This window comes from Stegostoma tigrinum, chromosome 7 (genome assembly GCF_030684315.1).
Source record: "Stegostoma tigrinum isolate sSteTig4 chromosome 7, sSteTig4.hap1, whole genome shotgun sequence".
Taxonomy (NCBI): domain Eukaryota; kingdom Metazoa; phylum Chordata; class Chondrichthyes; order Orectolobiformes; family Stegostomatidae; genus Stegostoma; species Stegostoma tigrinum.
Window position 1 is genome coordinate 100,965,361 of NC_081360.1, and position 10,435 is coordinate 100,975,795.

Here is a 10,435-nt window from a genome sequence, read left to right on the forward strand (position 1 = left end):
TATTTAAATGGTGAAAAATTGCAGCATGCTGCTGTGCAGAGGATTTTAGTGGCCTCGTGCATGGATTACAAAAGTTGGATTCCAGGTGCAGCTGGTAATTAAGGTAAATAGAATATGGTCCTTCATTGCTGGAAGGATAAAGTTTAAATGTAAGGAGGTTGCAGCTGTATAGGATGCTGGTGAGGCCACACCTGAAGTACTGCGTATAGTTTTAGTCTCCTCAATTCAGAAAGAATGTACTGGCACTGGAGGAGGTGCACACGGCGTTCACTAGGTTGATTTCTGAATTGAGAGGGTTGGTTTATGCGGAGAGATTGAGTAGACTGGGAATATACTCATTGGAATTTAGAAGAATGTGTCTCTTATAGGAGAAACATTTAAATTATGATGGAAACAGATAAGATAGAAGCAGGGATGTTGTTTCCACTAGTGGGTGAAACTAGAACGAGGGGGCATAGCCTCAAAATAAGGGGGAGCAGATTTAGGACTGAGTTGAGGAGGAACTTCTTCACCCAAAGAGTTGTGAAACTGCAATTCCCTGTCTGGTGAAGCTGGGGCTACCTTGTTGAATGTTTTTAAGACAAAAGATAAATGGATTTTTTTGAACAGTGAAGGAATTAAGCGTTATCGTGAACGGGTGGGTAAGTGGAGCTGAGTCCATGAAAAGATCAGACATGATCTTATTGAATGGCACAGCAGGCTCTAGAACTAGAAGGTATAATTTCAGAATAAAGGAGTTGCACATTTAAGACAGGTCAAGAATTTCTTCTCTTGAGGTTTTGGAATCTGGGGAATTCTTTACTGCAGAGGGCTGTCGAGTCTGGTTCATTTTGTGTATTCAAAATTGAGAGGTTTTTAATCAGCAAAGGAACCAAGGGTTATGGAGAAAATGAAAGAAAATGTTTTTTTCAGAAACATCTGATTTCTTATTTCCAGCATCTTCGGCTTTTTTGAGGGTTATCAGATCAGCCACGATCTCATTGAATGGCAGAGCAGACTGGATGGACTGAATGGCCTACTTTTGCTCCAATATTTTATGGCCATTTGGACCAGCTGAGTTTCTCCAACATTCTGTGTATTTTGTTTCAGATTTTGCTATTAATGGTATAGCCAGAAACTTCTGGTCAAGATGGCATTGGAGTAGGATGCTCCAAGTGGAGCTCCTCTGCTCCTTTTATTTATTTCTTGTTTCCTTTTCATTTTTTACCCCCTTTTTCCTTTTTTCCCCTCCACTTTTTAATGTTTTCCCCTCTTTGGTGTTCACCTCCACCATGGCAGGTTTTGGCTCGTCTCTTCTCAGGTCTCAAGCTGCCGAGAGAGCAGGCTGTGGCGGGTTCCAGCCTAGTTTCTCAGCCACTCATGGTGGGGCAAAGCCTGGTCTCGGCACTCTCAGCCCCACCTCTCAGAGGGGAGGCAAAGACCTAGTGGTATCATCACTGAACTATTAATCCAGAGATCAAGTTAACATTCTTGGTTTGAATCCCACCACGGCAGATGGTGGAGTTTAAATTCTATTTTTAAAAAATGTGGAATTAAGGATCTAGTGATAACCATGAATCTCTTGTCGATTGTTGGAAAGACGTATCTGGTTCACTAATGCCTTTTGGGGAAGGAAACTGCCATCCTTACCTGGTTTGGCCAACATCTGACTACAGGCCCACAACAATGTGGTTGATGCCCGACTGCTCTCTGGGCAATTAGTGATGGGCAATAAATGCTGCCTAAAAGCAATTCCCTCATTCCATGAATGAATTTAAAAAAAAAGTCAGCCACTCTCTGTGGCTCATCATGGTGTCTTGGTGCACAAGTGGATCATGCTTGGGTATGTTCCAAGGCACCGGGGGAGGTCAGAGCGGCATCAATTTCAGCAGTAGAGACAATAAACAAACAGCTCCGATCTACTGGAGAGCGAGATAAACGGAGGACTCATCAAAAGTGTTGAACTTTTAGCTTATTCCTTTATTATCCTAATTTAAACTATGAAAGACTTTAATGTTTACTACAACTTCTTTATTTTTCTACTTATTTTATGGAGTAATGCTTAACATTTTAACTCTTGTTTCTCTCACTACTTTAAAACTAGGTACCTTGGTATCAAAGATGGTGCCATGTGTGTGACATCAGATGCATTTGAGTACCCATGACCATAAAGATCTGAATAAATAAATAACATTTGATGTCTGGCAAGGACATGATGGGCCGAAGTAAAAACTTAAAGAACAGCAGATGCTGTAAATCAGGACCAAACACAGAAAGTTGCTGGAGAAGCTCAGCAAGTCTGGGAGCATCTGCGAAGAAAAAGTATTAGTTTTAATGTTTCGAGTCTGGTGACCCTTCCTCAGAGACCTGCTGCGCTTTCCGAGCAACTTCTGCGTATGGGCCAAGTAGCCCCATGATCATGCGTTGAATTGATGCAAAAATGCTACCTGACCCCATGAGAATTTACAACATTTTTTTTGTGTGTGTTCGTCAGATTCTCTGCTTCTGCTTTTGTTATGATGCGCTGGCATAGAAGGAGCCAAGGTACTCCATGACACGTGGCCACAGAGCCCTCCAGCCTAAGCTATCAAGGCGTCTGCGTGGTGACTGCAAACCGCAGGGCGCCTGCGCACTGAGCCACATGCCTGAAAACGCATGCGTGGTGGGCGACAATGCGCCCACCAGCCGCCGCGACACGCGCATGCGTCGTCAGCGCGATTATTGTTACGCTGATGGACATGCGCGCTTAAATGACGGCGCATGCGCTCCGGGGCCCTTGGATTTTTGGAGGGAAAGTTGTTGTTCCAGAAGATTCCTCGAACGAGTCATCGAGGTGAAAGATGGTATGGATAAGTTAGTGAATAAGGGCAGCGGCTGACCGGTAACTCTCACCCTTCACAGACGGTTTACTTTCAAGATTTTGAAGTGGGCTTTTATAAAATTAAATTCCTTCTTCCAGCGGGAATCACAGGCAGCAACACGAGGCTAGGAATGTAAGGCCCACATCATCATTACCGTCCTCAAATAAATACCTCTGCTTCTTTGGCAGGGCCCCTTCCTACCCAAAATACACCATAAACTCCAAATACCCTATCACCTCCCATACCCTATCATTCCCCAATAGCCTCATCATTCCCCCAAATATCCCATCAACCCAAGAGCCCCATCACTCCTACAAATACCCCATCCACTCCTCCACACCTCATCAGCCTTCATACTCTATCACCTCCAAAAACCCCATCAATCCTATATACCCTTCAAATATCCAATCACCCCTCGAATACCCCATCCCCCCGACAAAGTGCCATAAACCCCAAATACCCCATCACCCCCTAAATACACCAGTATCACCACTGTCAAATGCTTCACTGCCAGATATCTCCCAAATATCCATCACACTCCCAATATCCCATCAACCCCAAATGCCTCAATACCTATTACCCTCAAATGCTTCATCACTGTCAAATACCCCATCACCCCCGAATTGAAACATTTTGTATGGAACAGCCAAGAAGTTTGAATTTGGCCAGTTAATTTAAATGAAGCTCCTTAAGACAAGGGCATTTGGAAAATTGGAGAGAGCGAACTGCCATGTACCAGAGTTAGTACCATTCAGCTCTCTGAGAAAGCTCATCTAATTGATCAAAGACACCCCGGTATTTTAGCTCAAAGGCCGCACAGGAGACATTCAGCGGAAGAAAAGCATGCATGGAGAGACGAGACGACAGAATATTCGAGAAGGCAGTCTGTGCAAACTTGGAGAGATTAAGTTGTAATTTATTGCTTCTCATTAATTGAGTTTATATTAGTGGGACTTGGCTTTATTTAAACAGCATTCGAGGAGAATTTAGACTAGTTAGGGAGTAGTTAGAGAGGGAATTGTTGGTTTGTTAGTAATTTTGTCAATTTGTTCATTGTTGGGTTAATTAAATAAATTGTTTCTTGTTACTTGTGAAGTGGAGATCATGGATTTTTTTCTTTTAACCACTCCTTTTAGTAGATTACGAGGGGAGAGATGAGCTTCTCTGGGTGCATCAGGGGTAAATATTAGAAGGGAACCTGTAATCCCACCATAGCAGATGATTGGGGTTTGTGTTTTGATTTAACTACCAGAAAGGTTCAGCTATTCCCCATTTGTAACAAAATTGGGGGCGCGAGCCTGCGATCTGGATGGATTTGGGCAGATGGAGTCTGGGAGCTGGACGGTTTGTGTAGGGATATGAACGGATTTAGACAGATTTACACAGACTTGAGGATTAGTGTCCTGGATCTTCAAATAAAATTTAGGTAATAAAAATCTGGTTAATTTTGGTTACGTGTCGTACATTAAATTAAAAATGAGGGAAACACTGCTGAAGAGGTTCTAGGATTTGAGGATGTTTCCCAAATTTGCCAAAAGTTTGGAAAGACATAGGAAGGATATACTTTTAGAATTAGCCAGCAGGTTAAATTTGGGTTTAACAGGATAAGAAGAAAACTGAAATTGTAATGGAGTTAGTCAAGCACTTAGGTATATCAGAGAAGTAGGCAAGTGCAGTGGAGTTACAAAAATTTAGATTGCAAATGAGACAACTGGAGTTACAGAATAAAAAAGAGGCAAGAGAGTTTGAATTATGGTTACAAGCAGAGGAGAGGGAAAGAGAGAGGGAGAGAGAGAAGAGGGACAGAGAAAGAGAAGAAAGGGAAATAATGTTCGAGTTGGAAAGTATGAAGTTGGAACTTGAAGCAAAAAGACACCAAATGGCAGAAGAGAAAGTACAAGATAGAAGTGAGGATGAGCAAGCTATAGTAGCCAACAGCCTAATAGGGATAGATAGAAATATGGCAAAACATTACAAAAATTCAATTAAAAAGATGTAGAAGCCTTTTTCATTTTCTTCATGAAATTGGCTAAACGGATGAACTGGCCAAAGGATATTTGGGTAATGTTAATTCAGACCAAATTGGTAGGCAGGGCTGGTGAGGTGTTTGCAACGCTGTCAAATGAGGTTTCAAGAGATTATGAAGAAGTAAAACTGGCTGTTTTGATTGCCTACGAATTGATACCAGAAGCGTATAGACAATGGCCCAGAAACATAAAGAAGGAACCGGGTTAGAGTTATGTCGCGTTTGAAAGGATTAAACGTAACAACTTTGATAGATAGGTGAGAGCATTAAAGATGGAAAAGACATATGAGGATCTTAAACAGATTATTCTGCTGGCACAGTTTAAAAACTCACTTCCAGGTATGATAAGAACTTGTATTGAGGAAAATTATCAAAGTAAGAAGAGCCGCAGAGATGGTGAATGCATAGGCAATAGTGAATAAATGCATAAGTTACATTCTGTGAGGGATAGAAATTAGGTAAAACGGAGATTCTACAATGAAAAACAAAAAGTCGATCACATTGGGAGCAGAGATAGCAGGAAATGCAGATGCTGGAGAATCTGAGATAACAAGGTGTAAAGCTGGATGAACACAGCAGGCCAAGCAGCATCAGAGGAGCAGGAAGGCTGATGTTTCGGGCCTAGACTTTCTGAAGAGGGGTCTAGGCCTGAAACGTCAGCCTTCCTGCTCCTCAGTTGCTGCTTGGTCTGCTGTGTTCATCCAGCTCTACACCTTGTTATCTCACATTGGGAGCAGTTTACTAAGTGTGAAAAAAGAAACCCAAGAGGGTGAAAAGGAGGTAAGTGGCCTCATGTATTTTCACTGTAATGGAGTAGGACACTTAAGAAAGGCACTGGGAAAAAGAATGTCATCGTAGATCCCCACAGTGTGGAAACAGGCCATTCAGCCCAACAAGTCCACACCGACCCTCTGAAGATCATCCTACCCAGACCCATCCTCTTAAACCTGCATTCCCCATGACTAATGCACATAACCTACACATCTCTGGACACTATGGATAAGCTAGCATGGCCAACCAACTAACTTGCACATCTTTGGACTGAGGGAGGAAACTGGGGCACCTGGTGAAAATCCATGCACACATGGGAGAATATGCAGACTCCACACAGACAGTTGGCTGAGACCAGAATCAAACCTGGGTCCCTAGCACTGTGATACAGCAGTGCTAATCGATGAGCCACTGTGGTAGAAGATGTTAAACCAGTGTGACTAGTTGAGCTAGTGAAGGAAAACCCAAAAGGAGTTGAGGAGCTGCAGGAGAACATGTAGCCTAGTTATGGGCTGGATAGTGAGACAGTGCCTGATCTCTACAAAGACTTCACCTCTGTGGGTAATGTTCAGTACGAACAAGGGGAGAAGGTAAAGAAGTTACAATATGGAAAGATACAGGAGATTGTCAGTCTCTAATAGCAAGAGATGAAAGTGTTTGCAATCCTTCTGAAATGTTACCCGAAAGAGCGATAATCTGTGGAATAGATGGACAGAGATTTAGCGTTCCCCTATGTCAGATTAGGTTGGAAAGTTCAATCAAGACTGGAGAAGTGAAAGTTGGAGAGATTAAAAGAATGTCAATTCCAGGAGCACAGTTTGATTTTGGAAACAATCTAGCAGTATCAACAGTGACAGTGACACCCCTTGTAGGGGAGAAGCTAAATGAGAACCAGGGAACTGAGGAGTTAAAAGAAGAATACCCTGGAATTTTTCTAGACTGTGTGGTGACAAGATTCTGTAGTCATAGGTTGAAGTAAGAGGGGAAAACCAAGGAGAAAGCCGAAGCAGTTGAGGTCCAGTTAGCTGACACCCTGTTTGACAAAGTGGTAAAGGAAGATCCTAAACAGGTAGAGGATCAGTCAGAGGTGTTTAGTTCTGAAAGATTACTGGAGTTACAACAGAAGGATGAGACAATAAAAGATCTATATCATAACGCCTACTCAGAAGAGGAATCAAAATGTATTCCCAAGTGTTATTACCTTGAGGATAGAATCATAAGATGAAGATGGAGATTTTGGCAGGCTTGTGCATAGGAGAAATGGGCGAAGTGCACCAGATTGTACTGCCAGCTGCATACAGACAGTAAGTATAAGGGGTAGCACATGAATTACTGGTAGGTCATCATTTAGGAGTGAGGAAGACTCAGGATAAAATACAAAAGCACCTCTATTGGCCTGAATTTCATAAGGATGTTTTTGAATTTTGCCCCACCTATCATACTTGTTAAAAGGTAGAAAAGCCAAAGGAAGTAATAAAACCAGTGCCTTTGGACCAGGAACCAGAGAAACAGGTATCAGTTACTGCCCCTCAGAGTGAGGAATCAGAATATGAATCATTTGATTTTGATATGCCTCAGAGTAAGTCAAATAATGAGGAAGTAATGGGATAGAATAGTGAGCCGTCTGTCTCAGGAACAGAGGACTGAATTAAAAGGTTTGTTGCGGAAATATGAGGACATATGTGAGAATAGAATGAGGAGGACTAGTGCTGTACTACATGAGATTGAAGTAAGGAATGCTGTTCTGAAAGAACAACACCCCTACAGGCTTAATCTTTTTAAAGCTACACAGGTGGAGAAGGAGGTAGAAGTGATGCTCCAAGAAGACATCATCGAGCTGTATCAAAGTGAATGGAGTTTGCCGATTATGTTGGTTCTGTAGTCTGATGCTACTCAGTGGTTCTCTGTAAATTATTGGAAGGTCAACACTGTAACTAAATTGGACTCGTGCCCAATTCCAAGGCTGGAGGACTGTGTGGAAGAAGTTGGACAAGCCACTTATATCATAAAGTTGGACTTATTCTGTGGTAGTAGGAACTGCCAATGCTGGAGAATCTGAGATAAAACAGTGTGAAGCTGGATGAGCACAGCAGGCCAAGCAGCATTGGAGGAGCAGGAAAGCTGATGCTTCGGGTTGAGACCCTTCATCAGAAACCATTTCTGAAGAAGGATCTCAACCCAAAACGTCAGCTTTCCTGCTCCTCTGATGCTGCTTGGCCTGCTGTGTTCATCCAGCTTCACACCATTTTGTCTCTTATTCCGTGGTTTCTGGCAAATATCTTGGTCAGAGAGAGTGAAGGAAATTTCTGTATTTATAACCCTAAATGGGCTGTATCAATTAAAAGAAATGCCCTTTCATACGAAGTACACACCAGTTACATTTCAAAGACTTATAAACAGAGTTGTGGCAGGATTGACTAATTGTGCCGACTATGGAGACGACTTAGTGATTTTTAGCCATTCACGGAAACATTACATTGTGCATTTAACGGAGAGGAACCCATCATAGCCAAAGACCTGGGGGGGGATCAGTTTACATATGTCCAAGCATTGCCTAAGTTCAACAAGAAGGATGTAGAATCCTTTTCCGTTTTATTTGAGAAGGTAGCTGAATAAATGAAGTGGTCAGTGACCATGTGGGTATTGTTGATCCAAACAAAGTTGGTAGTAGAACTGGTGAGGTATTTGCATTGCTAACTGGGGAGTACAATGAGGTGAAAAATGCTGTCTTAAGTCCATGTGAACCAGAAGCCTACAGATAACATTTAAGGAATCTAAGGAGGGACCCTGGTCAGATGTACATTGAGTTTGAAAGGATCAAACAAAATAATTTCTTTAGTGGCGATAAAGTGCTAGTGTTACTTCCAGTGATAGGTGAACCTTGAAAGACGAGGTTTAGTGGACCTTGTCAAGTCAAAAGGAGATTGAAGTGAATTACTTGATAAGAATGCCATATAGTAAGAAATTGCATAAGAGCGTCATGTGAACATGCTAGAAAGGTATTTTGATAGGGAAGGAAAGCAAAAGGAGAATGTGTTACTATAGAGTGAAGAACCAAGTTCAGAGTATTCTGCATTGGACATTTCTCAACATAAATTGGATAATGGGAAAGTTCTCAAAAATTAGGATAAATTAATTCACTATATTCAATAAAGTAATTAATAAACTCAATAAATTATTGCGTTACCTCCCAGTGGAAAATCAAGTGACCTGAAAGAATTATTACTGTCAAGGGAGGGAATGTCCTAGTGGTATTATTGGTGGACTGTTAACCTAGAAACTCAGGTAATATTCTAGGGACCCAGGTTCTAATTCTCCCATGGCGGAGAGTAGAATTTGATTTCAGCATGGAATTAAGATTCTGACGATGATCGTGAACCCATTGTTGATTTTCGGAAAAACTCATCCAGTTCACTAATGCCCTTTAGGGAAGGAAATTACCATCCCTGCCTGCTCTGGCTTACATGTGACTCCAGACTCTCAACAATGTGGTTGACGCTTAACTGCCCTCTGTGCAATTCGGGATGGGCAATAAATGCTGGCCAAGCCAGTGATGGCTAATTTTGTAATGAATAAAAAAAATCACGTGGAAATATGTGGGAATTAGCTGTGAAGTACTTACCTAATTACGCATTATGTATAGGAAATCCTGTTCCAATGAACACCTTGCTAATGGGCATAAACCCTCTGAAGTTGACACAGGTCAAAAAGAGATTGAATGCATTCTCAAAGTGAACACATTTGAAGTGAGTTGCAGTGACTGGAGCTCACCCATGTAATGGTGCCAAAACCAGATGGTAGCCAATGATTATGTGAGGACTATTGCAAAGCCAAAGCAGTTACAAAGTCTGATTCATATCCTACTCCACATTTGGAAGACTGTATTGAGAAGATGGGACAAGCCACTTATTTATAAGTTGGACTTACTCAGAGGATACCTGCAGGCACCTTTACCTGAAAGAGCGAAGACAATTTCGGCTTCCATAACACTGAATGGACTATATAAATTTAAAGTCATGCCATTTGGAATTTAAACTCTGTATTCCCATGCTAGTTTTTTTTACCCCTACGGACAACACTTAAAGTATCTGCACCTAGGTACCTTATACCTAAGACAATGCCGAGAGGCAACATTACAAACTTTTCACTGCACTCATTCAAATGCATGTGACAATAATGCATGCTGTGGTTGGTATGCTCGCTGAGCTGGTTTGTTAGTTTGCAGACGTTTCACTACCCTGCTTGGTAACATCATCGGTGTAGCCTCCAATGAAACATTGTTGTGTTTTCCCACTTGTTATTTAAACTCTGAGGTCCATTGAAGTTAATTACTTAATTTCCAGTCTTTCTTTGCAGTGGTGTGTATTTAAGGTCTGATAATTTTTGTGTTTACTGATGGCCTTCTTGGTGGAGAACCAGGCCTCTAGAAATTCCTGTCCTTGTCACTGTTTTGGCTTGTCCTCGGATCCTGGCGATGTCCCAATCAAACTGGTGGTTCTCCTTGACTGTGAGTATGGAGACAACTGAGTATTGGTCATGTCTTTTTGTTGCTACTTGATGTTCATGTATTCTCGTAGCCAGTTTCCTTCCTGTCTGTCCAATGTAATGTTTGTCGTGGTCCTTGCATGGAATTTTGTATATTACATTGGTTCTATGAATAGTGGGTAAGGAGGCTTTAATTTTTGTTAGCAGTTGGTGCAGGTTTGTGCACTAATCTGAGCCCAGTGGCTGTAAGGGACTTACGGTCAGTTCATACATGTTCTTGATGTACACAAGTATGTCAGGGCATACTGTATCT